General features: G+C 42.9%; 1 protein-coding gene across 6 annotated transcripts in view; it reads right to left on the bottom strand.

Annotated features, from left to right (window-relative positions):
- PRUNE2 (prune homolog 2 with BCH domain) overlaps positions 1-19,047 on the bottom strand; it is a 154,818-nt gene that overhangs the window by 39,164 nt on the left and 96,607 nt on the right. The window contains exon 1 of one of the 6 annotated variants that reach the window (XM_049795457.1): positions 9,475-9,666. The exons of the other annotated variants lie outside the window; for them this stretch is intronic. The gene's annotated coding sequence lies outside the window, so the exon portion shown is untranslated. Of the gene's footprint in view, positions 1-9,474; positions 9,667-19,047 lie in introns of those variants that run through there. 6 annotated transcript variants of the gene reach the window in all.

The raw sequence follows: 19,047 nt of genomic DNA, 5'->3' as shown, positions 1-19,047 counted from the left end.
TAATCCCTATGGGCTGTGCTGCCTCACCCTTGTGTCATATGTGATAGATCACCAGTTTCCCAAGCTGCTCTGCAGCTATTACATATCAAGAAGTTAATTTCTTTAGTCTAAAACAAATAATGTCTCCAATGGGTTGCTCTGAATGAACACCTACAACCTGCAAAAGAAAGCAATATTAATCCAACAGTGATCGTCACATTTCTAAAGTGAATCCCTCCACTCCAAAACACCACAACTTGCTCACCAGCTAGACTTTAAATTGTATACATTTTCTAGCTTCTGTATTCACTAATGCAAAAGTTTAATCTGAAGTGGAGCCCACAACTTCCAAACACTTTCCCTAGATAACTAAATCATGTTTCTTCCATGCTGTTCCCTCTATACACAGAAATACTCTTCTACTTAAATTTTCACAAGATGATAAAGTTTTTTACGAAGTTTCAAAGCATGATTAGTAATAGGAATGACACAGATGAAATCACCTCGGCTCATATTAATACATGCTTGTTTTGGAAACCAAATGGGAGGAGAGGGGACGAAGTATAATGAAAAGGTTACTCAGAGACTAGACATCTGGCTTTTTTCATATTCTCAAATTCCACACATTATGCGGGTACACCTTGGCCTTGGATGAAATGAAAGTCCTGCTTATAGCCCACTGTCTCACTAGTTTGCAGTGAAAAATTGAGCTCTTTTGAGGAAGAATGCATGAACTGTGAAATTTTAGGTACAAAAACAAGGTAAGTGAACTTAAGTTCCTCTGTGAGTTGCTTTTGCAGAACACAGGCAGCACAAAGTACTTTTTCTTTGAACACCCGTCCCCACCCTGTAACATCACCCTTAACGCAAGCAGAGACTGGAAAAGGCGAAACAAGAACTTAAGGGACTGGACATGACAGTACAGTATTTTCCTTGGAAGGTATGAAAAAGCCCTTGGCATTTATCCATTAACGACTGTCCACTGACTCTCAGCATGGCTCCATCTGAAAAGCGCCTTTATGATTAAGCCGGGTTAAGTGCTTTGCCAGGCCAAAGCCAGAGTACACAGTACCTTGTGTAAGCCCGTCTCTGGCCTTTCCACTCCCAGAGGCAACCTACTGACGGCTCTCACAGCATTTTGATTGCTCCATGTGGAGGTTGGCTAACCTCTTTCGGACAAAATGAGCATGCTATTCTTCCATACTCGGAAGCAATAAAAAGCCTCAGAAGTGGAGCCTACAGCAAATCTTTAAGTGCTCCACAAATCAGAATTTACATCAAGAGTTGATACAAAGTGTTTTCTTAATTGCTATATTCGTCTTCAGTTTACAATTCTGTGCTACAGAAATTTATATAAATTTGAAGCCAAAATACCTCACCAGATAGCTGACTTACAAGGGGTGTTGACTATCATCCATCTCTGTAGCTACTCCAACATTCACCTCACCTCATATAAAAGAACAGCAAACCCCATTCTGTTATCATGATTACACTTGGCACATTATTCTATTTCTAGAACAGAAAACTGTTTTGCTATTTTGCATTTATAGCCAATTAAAACGTCTCTCTCTTTCTTTCATATGTTATATATGTGTGTTCCAAGCTTGTAGCTTGTAATTGCTGTTCCATTTCTGTTCAGAAAAAGCTAGAGATAGAGATTTGCAGACCCTTGCTCCAGTAGTATGTTTTAAAAAAACAACAAGTATCTACTTTCTGAAATCATTACTCTTTCCTGGAGTGCTCAGAAAAGACAGAATATAGTAATTCTGTCCTTTGTTTTAAATAGAGGATGGTTCTTCTGGTTATAGATGCAACTCCATAAACTATGTTATAATTGAGATATGTTATTTCAGGGACCTTTAATGCTAATGGACTAATAACAAATCCTAATGTGCACGTGTTTGTGTTTTGGTGCTTGTCATCCATGTAAGATTGGTACAAATGTTCTACAAGCAAAGTCGGAGAACTGTCGGACATACTTCAGCATCAACGGTGTCTCTAGCTAGAAGGAGATGCTATATAAAATAAAGCATTAGTATATAAAGTTGAAAAATGAAACCTGAAAAATATGGGCTTTAGTCCAAAAAAAGTTTGATGAAAATACACGGAAAGAAAAAGAAAGAAGCCAGAAACATTGGTCTCAAAAAACGCAACTGGATTGTGCAGTAAGAGAAGAAACTCATTAGCAAATGCACCCACTAAAAATAATCCCCCAAATTGCTTCCTAAAACTAGTCCTTTGCTACAAAACTTCCAGACAGCAAACAAAAATTTCTGCAGTTGCCTATTCAGAGATAAAGGAGACTGCAGTGTGAATTTTTTAGGTTCAGCAGAATTAATGACCCCTAAACTGTAGCAGAGTATGCAACAAATCAAAGTGACATACACTGTGCAGGTTCAGTCAGTATCAGTCAGAGACTCTGTTTCAACTATATCCACATACCAAGAAAATGAGCATACTGGAAGAAATCCACTCCAGGATATCTGAGACTAGAAAAAAATCATTACTTTTACTCACAGCTGTGTAAAATAATCATACTGTATACAGGTCACTTGTAAAAATGGATTAATTTTATAACGTCCCGAGAGCTGCATTTAGCAACCATATGTTAGTATTCTAAATTAACTGTGTTTGTATTGCTATGTATTTGGTAGCTTTTAATCACAAATTAGTTCAGGAAAAATCTACAGACTGAACACTAGAATTTATGCCTAGCACGAGACTTTTATTCCCATCTCTGGCTGCAAACAAAAAACCAAACCAAACCAAACCAAATTATCTGTGGTGCTTTGTTTGAGCCAGCTTTATTAATCAAACATCTGTGCAAATGTTAACTAATCATTGTCATACTGTTGCACAGTAGATAAACACATGTTGATATTCCCATTTTACAGAAAAAACAGGTCACTTACTTTCTTGACAACCACAGAATAAACCATTGCTAAAAATTAGTAAAAGTCACAACTTCCTAGTTTTTCACACTTCACTCTTCAGATTTAAAGCTTCTTTTACTGATTATAGTGTTACTTGATTTTTTTTCCATGTGTTGATTTTTTACTCCGTTTTCAGCATCAAAATTGGGTGAAAAAGTTAGGCATGTCTGTAAGACGTAATATTCTTTCTGTAGGAAAATCATGTATTCTAGCCATAAGACTTAAATTGTTTGCATTTCAGTATGTTAACTGAAAACATGTTAAAGTCCTCACTTTGGGTCACTGAATAAATTCTTTAACCATTCTTTATGAACATGTTTCCTAGTCGCCAATCAACTTTAGTGTTTAGTATCTGTTTATCTACCCATCTTGCTCTTTTCTCCTCTTCTTAAACCTATACTGTACCCCTCAATTTTTTCCAGGTAGCTACTCATAGCTCTCCTGACTGCTCTTAACAGTTTGACTGTTAAAAAATCACAGCTGCTATTCAGCATACGCCGCTGCTTTCACTGCTGCTAGGCAGCCACAGGCTATCTGTCCTGACCCCTTGCCAGCTCCCTTCCTGTGTCACAGCACAAGAGAAGCAGGCAAAGCCAGGGAGGGATGCGGGCAGCCATGGAGGGACAAATGTAAGTAAATAGATGAGTGACAATGGGATTCACTAGGCTATTTCAGCAACCTTATGCATACATCTATGGATGAGGAAGGCTTATGGGAGGAATCCAGGGCTCCAGGCTTCTTCAATTACCCGTGACTTCCAGCCACATGAAATAAAAGGGCATCTCAATATAGAATGAGGGAAATTGGATTTAAATACCAAACCTAGATGTCCTGTTGAAACGGGGCCTTAGGAATGTAAGCCACACTGATGCTGCCTGCAGCAGATCCCAGAGTTCCCAAAAGTTTCTTCCTAGAGGTTTGCCACCAGCAGGTCATAGGATGTAACAGGAAAGACAGTGCAGCCCAGTGAAAAACTATCTGATACCTTTTATTGTCCTTTCTGCATCCCCAAGCATTATTAACCATGCACCATTCAAACACTACTGTAGAGACAGAACAATCAGTCCTTTCTGGTGCTTTTCAGAGCTGCTAATCACCTGAGTATTGGGCATTTCCAAACATTATTTAACATACCTTGGACAACAGCTTTATGAGATAACGATAAGGAATTATTCACTGTTACAGAAGAAAAACAGAGAAATTCATTTTAAGCGTGTCCATTACTTGTGAGTTCCTTGTATGTGATGCCTAATAAACTTTGGGGTTTTTTGAATATGTAGCATTTTATAACATCTTTTATATGCCACTACTGATCCTCATGTCTAGCTGCCACTGAAAAAGGCTGGTATAGTCAGACCGCACTGGCTTCACTTTGGCATCCAGAAAAAGAACACATCAGACAGGGGTCAGAGAAGGACATGTGCGATTCAGTCAGCTGCTGACTCCTAGTGACCTGCCCCATACCATTTAACAACTTCATGGCATGGACACGGACAGAAGACAATTCTTTAGGGCAGTGTTATCTGACTGTAGCCATGAAATAGCACTGTCTTCAACTGTGCCTCTGACTGTGAAGTGTAGAACCTGCTAGGCATTTCCTAATATTACCATTTTAATAATATTCTATTAACTCAGTATTTTGTGTGCAAAAGCAGGTAGGGAATAACAAATTCTAAGGTAGAAGTAACATGCCACTTGACATCTAACACTCTGCTTTGGCATTGCATTCACATACTATCACATGGTCTTGCCCTCAGAGCAGGGGCTCTCCTCTGTTATTTGCCTAGCTCAACGCTACTTAATCTTTACTGAGCCAGTGGAAAATTACCAGAATTAACAACACAAAGTTGGGGAGCCTGTGTGATGGGTGCTCGTCCATCAATGTTGGAGGATCACAAGGTCTCGCTACAAGCTATGTAGGTTCAGAGCAGTATTAGCATTTAATCTCTCTGCTTTTAATAAATGTTGTTAATATTCTACAAATAACATCTAAATGATCTGTTAATCAACAGCCACTGTTGAACAAACACTACAAATGCATTGTAACAAGGTAATGCCAGCAGAAAAAGTGGAAGTTAAATCTGTCTGATGTAAAAGATCCTTAAGTATAACCTGAAAATACATTTTGTTTGAAAATTGTATTTCTAAAAATTTATTAAAATGCCAGGCCTAATCATGGATCTGTGACTGATCCCCACCTTCCACATTGAGCAATGAAGTTTTCCTTGAGAAAACTCAGTTTTCGTTTTCCTCACTTTAAAACCAGTTTTTCTTCCAGCATGTGCGGTTCACAGTGACCATTTTCCTGCCATAATGTGCTGTCAAGATTATTCAACAGAATACCTGCAGCTACAAATGATGCAATTGGCATATCAACAGCACTTGAAAAAGCAGCATGCACCTTATACCCAGTGCAGCCATCTGCACTTTCAGGAAGTATGCTAATGCTTTGAGAGTAGTTAACGAGGTAGAGGTTGCAGGATCAGAAGCAGAAAATCTTTAGGAAGTTTTACATTGTACACCCTACTGAGATTCTCCAGTGGAATTATGAGAACTCCCTTCTGTAGTCATATGTTTGAGTTACAGACTAGCCATGGTGCAATTCAGAGTTAAACATGATGCACTGTCCTTTAAGAAGGACCATTAGTCAAAAGCTTCACTATGCAAGCCTGATTACTTTGTATAAAGGATACAAGGCTTTGCTAACGACTATTACCTTGAAGAGGGAAATAAGGCGGCTGGACAATTGCCAAAGTATGAACAGGGAAAGGTAAAGGTGGCAGGGGGAGATCTCGACCTCCAACTCAATTCCAGGCTGGAAGAACTTGCCCCTCACCACCACCTGCAAGGAGCATGTGTGCTAATTTACATAGCAAGCCAGGCTAATTTAAATATAACTGGCCAATAGTAGATGAGAGGGTCACTGCTAACCAAAGAATGTAAATTTAGGCAGGTTTTTACTAATCGTGTAACAGAATAAATACATTGTAGTTCTTCACTGTGGGGTGCCAGCTTCGTGGAGTCACCACCAGCACCTGTCTCTGCTAAGACATGAAATAAATAAGTATCCTGGTTCTGTGTGTATGACTGGCCTACTGCATGGCTGCTACTGAACCTTGCTTGTGGGACAACACTTCCTTCTATTATTACAGTCTACACCTTATCAAGCCCATTTCCTTCCAAATGAAGACATGCTGAAATGTCTCAGACTGCTCTTAACCATTAGTAATGACCATTAGTTCTGCAACTGAGCTAACTTCTGAACTCCAGTGGCCATTTCCTGTTTTCTACTTGGCTTTTCAGCAGTACTGTCAACTTTTTGCATTGCTTAATGGATTTGTTTCTCTGCATGTATGAATGCTGACATGATGATGATAGTTATTACCATACTATACTAGCTGGAATCAAAATTTTTAACAAAGCATCTTACAACAGGTGAATTCTGTCTTGCTTGCATGATAAAAGGTCTTAAGGGATGATTTTCAGAGCTGCTTATCATAACAACTCACTTAACATCAAGATGTACAGATTTATTGATCTGTTCATTAAAGCATTAGGATTTTTCTAGCATCCCTTTGATTTCAAGTTCAGCCTTTGGCACAATTTATAATATGCTGATAGACAGGAAAGGATACATGGCAATTTTTTTTTTACACTGTATGACTTTTATCTTTTCCTCCCCTCATAATGTTTTTTTTCAGGTCCTTTTTATGACTTAATTCCTCATCCTTCTCAAACAACTTCTATTCCTTCAATACCTTAAATCTTGTGAATTTGTTTATTTTCTCTTTTCTTCTCACTTCTGTGTCACTTTACTGCCAAATTTCCAGCTTTCCATCTTTTCCACGTTAATGAACTACGATTTCACAGCTCACTATGTTCAATGTTGTTATAATTTAGATTCCTATCTTACCTACTGCAGCAAACCTACAAATAACTAACAGCTACATTTTCCCTATCTTGGCTATGACCCAGCTAAAGAAAAGGCTCTAAAAAGACATCAATGTTAAACTTCAGTCTCTCTTAAAGCTGCAGTTGTCAGAGATGCATTAGACAGCAGGAGAATGTAAGTGACAATGCAGAATGTGGAGTGGGAATTTTAACTGGCAGATTAAAATGGAAATACCCTAATGGGTGTAAATTGGTAACTGAAGAGTGCTCATCCATATTGGGTGATTTGCAACTCGGGAAAACTACAGGAAAACCCCAGAAATGAGTCAGAGAAGACACCTAATCAAGGCACATCATAAGCTCTACTAAAGCAGTAAAACTGGCACCAAACAAGGCAGTCCTGCAGCCTGCTTGCACTGGCAGGAGGTGTTCAGAGCAGGAAAAATTGCCAGACCCCGCAGTAGGCAGGTCTAAAAAGGCATGTGCGAAGGGAGACAGGAACTCTGTCACTGAAACAGTAGGAAGATAAAAACCAACCTAAGTGTGGGAGAGATGATAATGTCAGACATAGTAAAAATGCTGTGAAAAAGCCAAAGCAACGGGAAATACCAGACTGAAGAAGTAACGTTCAGGAACGAGGTGAGAACACAGGGCTTCTCCTTCCCCTACACAGAACTCCTCACACATTATAGCCTGGGAAATAGAAGGGCAAGGTTAGCTGCATGCTCTACTGCTTTAGACAATCAGGCAAAGGTGTATCCTGCTGGGCTGCTGTCCATCAGTCAGCTCTTTAGGGTTTGCTGCCAATGTTTTCTGCTAAGGAGAGTTATCTTGTTCCTGTAGGACACAGTCAGTTTTCATCTCATAGCCTGAAATAAGGAAGTCTGATCTCTGCTGTCTATTTTTCACGGCTGCAATGGCTATAGAGGAGACCACAATCTACAGGATACACTAAGAACTAATTAGTAATATCTGAAATGAGTTAATTCATAAAATCCTCTAACAGCGAAGCCATTTCCTTCAATGTCCAAAGGAAAAACAAACTAAGAAATCTGTCAAGCAACTGGACTGTCACTCCCATCCTCTCCTCTGCCTCGGTGTCATTTGTTGTTGCAGTAGTACCATATTTTTCTTGGTATTTGCACAGGGTGTCATAGGAAGTGTCTCCAGTCCTGAAGACACTACAGTGATAAAAACAGCTTTATCAACATTCACATGTGCTGACAAAATCATATACTCACCTATACATTATTTCTTGGTAAGTTTGAGAGCTACATCTTTTGCGTGAACAAAGACTGTGGCTTAAAGATTAATTCTTTTTCTTTGCCTTTTCCTACAAATGTATTACAATCTGTTAAATAACATTGCTCCCCCGTTACTGCTGAACACTATGGAGATGCCACAAAGCCACAACAGACTGCTTGTAGCAGCATCTTAATTTCTAAAGTAGTGGACTTATGCGAAAGTTAGACTTGTCTCTAACTACTCAGATTTTCTCTAATATTGTCCAGATTTATGCAGGGCCAAATAACAGCCAAACTCATCAAAGACAGGAATAAAAAGGCTATTTTAGACCTTAGTACTCCTCTGCCCCACAAGAGACAGCAGTGGAGAGCGTGGGTGAGAGTACTGGGAGGAACACAGCAGCCCTGGAAAAAAAGTGTTTTGGCAGGGTAAGGATTGGTGTGTGCTGCTCCCCCGATCCCCACAGTTGCCTTAATGGCTCCTGACAGTGCTGCTAGAGCTATGTGCTTCCTCGCTTTCTCAAGACAGCTATGCTTCCCAAGAGTATTAATAAAGATAAGTCCAGAAATGACATCTCTGCCTGCCCCCCACTTACTTAGAATGATTCTGGCTAAATACATCTACCAAGCCTGCATACATTTCCTTTCAGTGTTGCTCTAAGTAGCTGATATTTAGACATTCTATACATTTTCAATGCCTCCTGTACATCACTATCATTTGTTTGCTTACCACACTTAAAACTGAAGAATTTTTTCATTCCTTCATCACAGACAGAGAAGCAAACAACAGAATGGAGACAAATCAAGCTCCTATAATGAAACAAAAATACTGCCTGTACAAACAAACTTTTGCCGTAATTTTTCAGTCCTCTTGCCACCGAGATTATTGCTGCATCCTTGATCCATTAACCTTCAAATATTACATATTCTGTTCACTGTAACACTTTAAGAGGACATTGCAAAAAAATTAAAAAATCATATGCTTCAGTTGATAGCAAAAAACCTGAAAACAATACCATTGTCCAGTAGTCTGCAAGAGCTATCGCAAACAATCACTATAGCAGTAATTAAGCATTCTTAAAAGCAAGTTATCTGGTGCCAATGCCCACCGTTCACTCCCTTTTGTCCCACTGTATCCTCAGAGCTAGACAAACAAGCTGAAAATAATCTAACATGCTAGGTAACTGCAATGAAGTTTTGTTTTCTTATTACAAATACCATGCCTGCACTCAGACAAAAGAAATCCCATTGAACTGATGTAAGCTCCTCTCATAAAGAGCTGCAAGAGAATTAAAATACAGCTGCCCAGTTTTCAGTAATGAGGTCCTGGGTGCTTTGCATCATGCTGACAAACATTTCCCCTTTCTAAGTAACTGCAACAACAGAACTGTTAATCGGAAAACCTTCTGCATATCAGCCTCGCTTACCTTCTAAAGACTTGAAGAGGCCTTTCTACTGGGAGAATAATAAAGATGCTTTACTGCTGCACTTCAGCATCCCTCTTTCTGTAGCAGTTTACAAGGAATACAGATCTTCCACCATTTTCTCGTCACGTGGCTAGTGGTGCTGCTAAATAAGGGTGATCACCTGCCTTCAGATAGCCGGGTGTTTTAACCAGCAGCTACTGGGCTTTGGATAAAGAAGCCCTTAAATGAATGCAGAGCTGTCCTTCAGCTTTTTAAAATTTTTTTCGTTACATTCCCAGGGAAGCTTTGTTAGCGCATCACCAAACTTTGATACAGCGAGTCAGCTGGCAGTAGTGAAAAGCTCCCCGCTGCTTCATTTCAGAGCCCGAGGAAAGCTTGTGAAGAGAGACTGCATGACAAAAGTTCTTACGGATTCAACCCATCTCAGCCCTCATTTCTTTTTGCATCGATGGTTATAGAGCACATGCATATTCAAACACGTTTTACATAATTTGTTCAGTTTGCAATTCAGCTATGGGAATGCAGATGCAAATTTAAAAAAAAAACCCAAACAACCACCAGTTCAGAAGGCAGGGTGAATTCTGGAAACAGAAACTGTACGAGCACCAAGAAGCAATGCTCATGGCCTGTGCTCTTGACTTGTGTTTCTTAGGGGTGTACTTGAAGGAAGGACATTTCTTGCCATGCAATGCAGTCTCACAGTCTCCTTTTACAAAAGCCTGTTGGGGGTAGGGTCCCTAAAATCTCCAGGTTTCTTTCCAAATGCAAAACAGCTTTCCATCCTATTCCCTTGCAGTTCTGTGAAGATAAAACAGCAAGGCAACAGGCCCTAGCATGGCCTAACCTTCAGCTAGTTTCCTCTTCCTTCACACTGTGCAACTCCTCCTTGGAAGATGAGTTACATGAGAACTGGAGATGTTTTCACATCAAATTGCTTGGCCATAAGCAGTTAAAAACAAACAAAAGCCTAACGCCATTTTCATTCGTCAGTACAGCTCCATGTACACCTACAGCATAGTGTAAATAAAAATTCAGTGGCTCCCACCTTCTTCTTCATTGTATTAGTAATGCTACAGGGAAAGTTCTCATCTGCTGCTGGCTCCTGAGAAATCAGTCCCCAGCTGCTATTTTAAAGAACAACAGAGCAACACCAAGCATTTAAAAAAATTAAAAAATCATCACCAATATAAAAATACATTTCTAAAGAGGACACTGCTGCAGACATGATCTTCAATGCTTCTGTCAGCTAGCTCTACGTAAAATTTCCAACAATGGGGATCTTTTTTAGCACTTTTTCAATGGGATAAACTTTAACCCATTTGATATCATAAGTCCAGACACCAAAAAGCTGTATCCAGGAAATAGAGTTATGAAGTATTTATGTGCAATAGAAATTATTGGTAGCATGGTTATGATGAAGCTATGAAATTAGTAACACGGCAGAAGCTACAGCCTTGATCCTCAATGCTCTGAATGACACAGAACATCTCTGAGATTTTAGGAGGCTCTGCTGGGACCCACTAAGCTCACTGGGGCTCACTGGCAAAGTCAGGTCTGTGTCAAGAGGCTTAAGTTTCAAACCTCATCAATGCTTGAGGCTGAAATCTCATGTCATTGATCACATTGATTGGAATAAATTATGTAGTGAATTAGCTCAGAAAACCGTGGGGTTTTGAATAGTGGGGGAGTTTTTCGTGTGACCACTAAACTGTACTGACACAGTCCAGTTCTTCTTGCTTTTAGAAAGTGTCTCTATCAGCCCAATCCCACAATTTTAGTAAAATTTCAGGACAAGTGAATAATAGCAAGGAGGGGTTTTTTCCTTTTAAAATTGTTTTTCAGTTACTGAAGTGTTGTTCTCTTCTTGTTAAAAGGTTTTTATAAAGTACTTGGTATTTGGCATGTAAATATTAATGCTGCTTTTACAAAAATGGGATTATCACCATATTGGCTGCTGCTATTGCTTAACAGCTGGCTCTGCAATGGAAAACTGGGTTTTTAGTTTTAATTAATTTTCAACCTCCAGATGGTGATGGAAAATACTGTATCACCCCAAAACTGGTAACAAAAAAGACAGTTGTCAAGACTTCATTGGCCAAATCAAGTAGATGGCAAGAGATGCTGTTACTAAAGCTCATGCACTAACAGAATTATGTTGTTACTTCCATCATAAAAAAGGTTAGCAGTGAGATTCACTGTAATTAAAACAGATTATTACCAAATTAAAAAAAAAATTAAATTAATTAATTTACAACTATGTTGTTCGAAAGTTCCCTGCTCTGAATCTGTCCCAGGGATTCTTCCATTTTCACAGAAGCAACATCTTCGCAAAAGCTATTATATAACATAGAGCTTCCAATACATAATGTATATTACTATAATGATTATAATGGTATGATATATAATAATGTAAAATACATTCGTTATATATTTTCCCATCCTAAACTCAGATGAACATTGAAATCTCAAGTTCTGAGCCAGCAATCTTAATGAGTTCTTGGTCATGCCATTCTAAACATTTTGTTTAGTTTCAATTCAATTTTTTACTTTTGTTATAAGGCATTAAGTTACATTTACATGGACCTTCCCACAAGCAACCTTCTCAGTTGTTGCTCTTTTCCTTACATGTCTGTTTTTAACCTTTAAAGCATGCTCCTTGTGTTTAGTCAATTGTCACACTTTGTATGGCCAAGTGAGAGACCTGAGTTCAATTCCCATTAGTTCTGGTTTTGGCTCGGATAGAGTAAATTTTCTTTCTAGTATCTGGTACAGTGTTAAGTTTTGGATTCGGTATGAGAAGAATGTTGATAACATGCTGATGTTTTCAGTTGCTGCTAAGCAGTTTTCATACTAAGTCAAGGATTTTTCAGCTTCTTATGCCCAGCCAGCAGGAAGGCTGGAGGGGCACAAGAAGTTGAGAGGGGACACAGCCAGGGCAGCTGACCCAAACTGGCCAAGGGGTTATTCCATACCATGTGATGTCATGCCCCGTATATAAACTGGGAGGAGTTGGCCTGGGGGGGTACACTGCTGCTTGGGAACTAACTGGGCATCTGTCAGCAAGTGGTGAGCTATTGCATTGTGTGTGACTTGTTTAGTATGTTTCATTCCTTTTACCATTATTATTGTCATTTTATTATTGTTATCATTATTAGTTTCTTCCTTTCTGTTCTATTAAACTGTTCTTATCTCAACCCAGAAGTTCTACTTTTTTTTTTTCCCCAATTCTCCTCCCCATCTCACTGGGTTGGGGGGAGGGAGGGAGCGGCTGTGTCGTGCTTAGCTGATGGCTGGCCTTAAACCACGGCACCATTTCAAGTCCATAATCATGTAGTTCAGCAGGAGCTGCAGGCACCGCTGAAGCAGCATGCCTGTCTCCAGAGTGCCTGGAATTGCTTTCCAGCAAAACTAGCCAATTAATAAACAATCTTGACAGGAGAGAAAGATGACAGCCCCACGGGTATGCAAGGAAAAAAGGAAACAGAGGCATCCAAAGGGAAGTAAAGGTTACTTTGCAGAATGTGGCCTCTTAAACTTACAACAGATTATCAGTCCTTTAGGCTTCCTATACACAGCAGCCTGCTTTGCCCAATAAAGCAAGAAGCAAACCTGGGCTCCCTAATTCATTGCCTAATCCTAGCTTTGGGGGTGACAGAACAGACATTTTGAGAAAACACTGGGTGAAATCCTTGGTCCACTGGAGTCAATGAAATTTTTTTCCCTAGTTCCATTCTGTCAGTATTTTGGTTCAGTACTGGACATTGATATTTGACTTGAATCATTAATGGCTTTGAGATACATGATGTGCATTTAGACAAATCACAGAGATAGCAGAGTAGTCTCAGAACTCTTACTAATCTTGAAATTGTCACAGATTTTTCTTTCATTATATTTAGTTATCTTTATTCACTGTCAACCACAGGCAATATGATGAAGACAGGCTCCTCTATTAAAAAATTACTGGATTGCTTACAGTACTGCACAATTTTAATAGCCAGCAGTACAGCAATGGTCACAGAGAGATACTTTGGACAGAGGCAGTGGGAGAACTATCTTTTCCAAGAAGTCACTATACAAGTGAGCAGAAAAGACCAATTCCTGCTTCTTTGAGAACATGCTATCAGAAAGATAAATGAAGCTTTCTTTTGTGGAAGCCTTATTCTAGTGGGTTAAATAAATCTCGGCAGTTCTTCAAAGGAAATTGTCTTCTGCTCAGTTTTGCCATCAGTTTTCCAAGCTCACCCCCAAACCTTCCGAACATCAGTGTCCTTATCTCTACTGCTCTCACTAGTTCTTACTCCTCAAGTTAATATGTGATTTCATAGTATTTCCTTCAGCTTCTTCTAAGTCCTCCTACTAAGGAAAAGGGTAATCCTTCCCTACAGCAAAGGTAAGAGCAAGAATGATCACTAACACACCCTGAGGAGGGTGCTGGCAGGTAAAAGTTAGCATAGTTATCTGCAGCGTTCTTCCCCTGCCTCCTGACCATTGCATCACTGCTGAGCTTCATACAGCTCTGTAAGACAGGTCAGCTTCTATTAGGAAGCAAATTACCTCCAGTCCTCATAAATTTTACTGCTGGCACATATCCAGCCACAGCAGCAGCAGTGAACTATGTTATCCTGCCTACCCAACACTCCTATAGTGCTCCATGAATTCCATCAATTATTCTTTTTTAAATGTAGTCACTCTTTTCTGTTCACATATGGAAAGCCATATAAAAAGTTATTTTCTTTCTGGAAAAACTGACATTAATAATGTCCTATCAAATCTTGCACTTCTGTCATGGTTTAAGCCCAGCCAGCAATGAAACACCATGAGGCCAATCGCTCAGTCCTCCCTGCCTGGTGGGATGAGGAGGAGAAAACATAAAGACCGTGGGTCGAGACAAGGACAGGGAGGGATCACTCACCAATTATGGTCACAGGCAAAGGACAGGCTTAACTTGGGGAAGAAACAAAATCAATTTAATTTTTTACCAATCAAATCAAAACAAGGCTATTAGAAAGTAAACTCAAACCTTAGAACCCCTTCCCGCTACCCCTCCCAGCTCAGCTCCACTCCCGGTTCTCTCTCCCTCCTCCCCCCAGCAGCGCAGGGGGACGGGGAATGGGGGCTGGGGTCAGTTCGTCACACCTCGTCTCTGCCGCTCCTTCCTCCTCAGGGGCAGAACTCATCACTCTTCCCCCGCTCCAGCGTGGGGTCCTTCCCACAGGAGACAGTTCTCCATGGACTTCTCCAGTGCGAGTCCCTCCCACAGGCTGCGGTCCTTCACAAAATTCTCCGGCATGGGTCCTTTCCGTGGGCCGATCACACAGGCACAGACTGCTCCACGCGGGCCTCCCCACAGAGTCACGGCCATCTTGGGGGGCATCTGACTGTTCCGGCGTGGGCTGCTCCCCAGGCTGCAGGTGGGCCTCTGCTCCCCTGCTCCCCTCCACGGGCTGGGGGGACACAGCCTGCCATCCCACCAGGGGCTGCAGGGGCATCCCCTCCTCCCCTGCTCCTCCTCCCCTCCTTCCGCACTGACCTCGGTGTCTGCAGAGGGGTTCCTCTCACATCCCGATCCCCCTGCTCACTGCAGGTTCCCCCTCTTAAATAAATTATCCCAGAGGCGCTGCCACCACTGTCACTGACGGGCTCGGCCTGGGCCAGCGGCGGGTCCAACTTGGAGCCGGGGAAGCTTCCAGCAGCTTCCCACAGGAGCCACCCCTGCAGCCACTCCCCTGCTACCACAACCCCACCACACAAACCCAAAACAACTTTTTATGAGGCCAAAGAAACCTCTAGGGTTTATTATTTCTGGTGTTTGTACATTACTGAGACAGGTTTATGTCTTTTCTTCAGTGTTTTAATGCTAGCAAGCATCCTCATAGTTCTCTTCCTCCTGCTGCTTTTTCTTGCAGAAGAAAAACAGTATAGGAGGGAATTTTACCACCAGTCACAGACTTTCTTAAAACCCACCTGAACACCTTGGGGAGTTGTTATGCTTGACATTGGGATGAAGGGGACAGTGACCAGCAGACATCAAGATTTTAATCCACTACTTCATCCTCATTTTTCTTTACACTTTCTGTTTCACAATTTTAATTCCCTCCTCCACAAAACAGTCAATTTTCTTAGACAATGTGACAGATACTTTCTGGATGACAGCAGAAAATAATGCAAACTGCATCCTTTACTGACCCTTATTCCACTGCTAAAAGAACTTACTTCAGCACAGTGTGCAAGCATGAACTTCAGTTTTTCTAAACACGGACATGTGAATAAACTGTAGATTCAGAAAGGGGCTTAGAAGGCAGTTACTGAGTAAATGCCTCCATTAACTTTGGACAACCAATTCAATTGTCCATTGGTTGGGTTGTCGCTATCCCTGTTTTGAGTACAAATGATGAGTTTCTTTATTCTTCAGAGATCATAGAAACATAGAAAGGTTTGGGTTAGAAGGGACCTTGAAGGTCATCTAGTTCCAAACCCCACCCTGCCATGGGCAGGGACACCTTCCACTAGACCAGGTTGTTCAAAGCCCAATCCAACCTGGCCTTGAACACTTCCAGAGGCATCCACAACTTCTCTGGGCAACCTGTTTCAGTGCCTCACGACCCTCATAGTAAAGAACTTCTTCCTTACTTCTAATTTAAATCTACCTTCTTTCAGTTTAAAGCCATTGCTCTTTGTCCTACATGCCCTTTGTATTGGTTTTGTTTGGCAAGGTTTTGGTAGCGGGGGGGGGTTACAGGGGTGGCTTCTGTAAGAAACTGCTGGAAGCTTCCCCTGTGTTCAAGAGAGAGCGAGCCCATATTAGCCGGCTCTGAGACGGACCCGCCGCCGGCCAAGGCCGAGCCAATCAGTGATAGTGGTAACGCCTCTGTGATAACATTTTTAAGAAGGAAAAAGTTGGGACGGAGAGAAACTGCCGCCGGAGTGAGGAGTGAGAACATGTAAGAGAAACAAGCCTGCGGACACCAAGGTCAGTGAAGAAGGAGGGGGAGGAGATGCTCCAGGCGCCGGAGCGAAGATTCCCCTGCAGCCCGTGGTGAAGACCCTGGTGAGGCAGGCTGTCCCCCTGCAGTCCAGGGAGGTCCACGGTGGAGCAGATCTCCACCTGTAGCCCGTGGAGGACCCCACGCCGGAGCAGGTGGGTTCCCGAAGGAGGCTGTGACCCCGTGGGAACCCCGCGCTGGAGCAGGTTCCTGGCAGGACCTGCGGATCTGTGGAGAGAGGAGCCCACGGAGCAGGCTTTCTGGCAGGACTTGTGACCCCGTGGGGGACCCGCGCTGGAGCAGTGTGCTCCTGAAGGACTGCACACCGTGGAATGGACCCATGCTGGAGCAGTTCGTGAAGAACTGCAGCCCGTGGGAATGGCCCACGTTGGAGGAGTTCGTGGAGGACTGTCTCCCGTGGGTGGGACCCCACGCTGGAGCAGGGGAAGAGTGTGATCAGCCCTCGTCCTGAGGAGGTGAAGCGGCAGAAAATAACGTGTGATGACCATAAACCCCATCCCTGTCCCCCTGTGCCGCTGGGGGGGCTTGGTGGTGAAATCCGGGAGGGTAGTTGTGCCCGGGAAGAACGGAGGGGTGGTGGGAAGGTGTTCTGAGATTTCGTTTTACTTCTCATTACCTTGCTCTGGTTGATTTGTAATAAATTGAGTATGTTTTGCAAATTGAGTCTGTTTTGCCCGTGACGGTAATAGTGAATGATCTCTCCTGTCCTTATCTCGACCCGCGAGCCTTTTGTTATATTTTCTCTCCCCTATCCAGCTGAGGATGGGGGAGTGATAGAATGGCTTTGGTGGGCACCTGGTGTTCAGCCAGGGTCAACCCATCACAGTCTTTTTGGTGGAGAATGCGGGCAATGTGAGGAATTTGAGATAAGGATAGTAACTGAGAGAGGTAACGGGCAAAACATGGACTGAACGCAGCTAGAGAGTTAAGAGCTGCTTGATGAGTGGGGAATCTTTATTGTTGTAATTGTGGTGAAGGGATGAGGGGTGGATTGTGTGTGTAAATTGTCCACTTTTGTCAGTTTTGTGATGATATTATTTTGATTTTGGTGTGGGGAATTATTTTTGTGATGTGAGTGAAGACTTTGTGTGATGAATGTGGATTTTAATGATAGTTCTTAAAAATGTGATGCACAGAGGCGAGGGGTGGAATGTATTGGTTTTGTTTGGCAAGGTTTTGGTAGCGGGGGGGGGTTACAGGGGTGGCTTCTGTAAGAAACTGCTGGAAGCTTCCCCTGTGTTCAAGAGAGAGCGAGCCCATATTAGCCGGCTCTGAGACGGACCCGCCGCCGGCCAAGGCCGAGCCAATCAGTGATAGTGGTAACGCCTCTGTGATAACATTTTTAAGAAGGAAAAAGTTGGGACGGAGAGAAACTGCCGCCGGAGTGAGGAGTGAGAACATGTAAGAGAAACAAGCCTGCGGACACCAAGGTCAGTGAAGAAGGAGGGGGAGGAGATGCTCCAGGCGCCGGAGCGAAGATTCCCCTGCAGCCCGTGGTGAAGACCCTGGTGAGGCAGGCTGTCCCCCTGCAGTCCAGGGAGGTCCACGGTGGAGCAGATCTCCACCTGTAGCCCGTGGAGGACCCCACGCCGGAGCAGGTGGGTTCCCGAAGGAGGCTGTGACCCCGTGGGAACCCCGCGCTGGAGCAGGTTCCTGGCAGGACCTGCGGATCTGTGGAGAGAGGAGCCCACGGAGCAGGCTTTCTGGCAGGACTTGTGACCCCGTGGGGGACCCGCGCTGGAGCAGTGTGCTCCTGAAGGACTGCACACCGTGGAATGGACCCATGCTGGAGCAGTTCGTGAAGAACTGCAGCCCGTGGGAATGGCCCACGTTGGAGGAGTTCGTGGAGGACTGTCTCCCGTGGGTGGGACCCCACGCTGGAGCAGGGGAAGAGTGTGATCAGCCCTCGTCCTGAGGAGGTGAAGCGGCAGAAAATAACGTGTGATGACCATAAACCCCATCCCTGTCCCCCTGTGCCGCTGGGGGGGCTTGGTGGTGAAATCCGGGAGGGTAGTTGTGCCCGGGAAGAACGGAGGGGTGGTGGGAAGGTGTTCTGAGATTTCGTTTTACTTCTCATTACCTTGCTCTGGTTGATTTGTAATAAATTGAGTATGTTTTGCAAATTGAGTCTGTTTTGCCCGTGACGGTAATAGTGAATGATCTCTCCTGTCCTTATCTCGACCCGCGAGCCTTTTGTTATATTTTCTCTCCCCTATCCAGCTGAGGATGGGGGAGTGATAGAATGGCTTTGGTGGGCACCTGGTGTTCAGCCAGGGTCAACCCATCACACCCTTGTAAAAAGTCCCTCTCCAGCTTTCTTGCAGGCCCCCTTTAGGTATGGGAAGGCTGCTAGAAGGTCTCTCCAGAGCCTTCTCCAGGCTGAACAACCCCAACTGTCTCAGCTTGTCCTCACAGGAGAGGTGCTCCAGCCCTCTGATAATCTTTGCGGCCCCCCTCTTAAGTTGGGGGCCCCAGAGCTGAACACAGTACTCCAGGTGAGGTCTCACAAGAGCAGAGTAGAGGGGGAGAATCATCTCCCTCGAGCTGCTGGTCTCCTTTCTTTTGATGC

Source organism: Accipiter gentilis, chromosome Z, assembly GCF_929443795.1.
Source record: "Accipiter gentilis chromosome Z, bAccGen1.1, whole genome shotgun sequence".
In the NCBI taxonomy this organism is placed as follows: domain Eukaryota; kingdom Metazoa; phylum Chordata; class Aves; order Accipitriformes; family Accipitridae; genus Astur; species Astur gentilis.
This window is presented reverse-complemented; position numbering and strand designations above follow the sequence as displayed.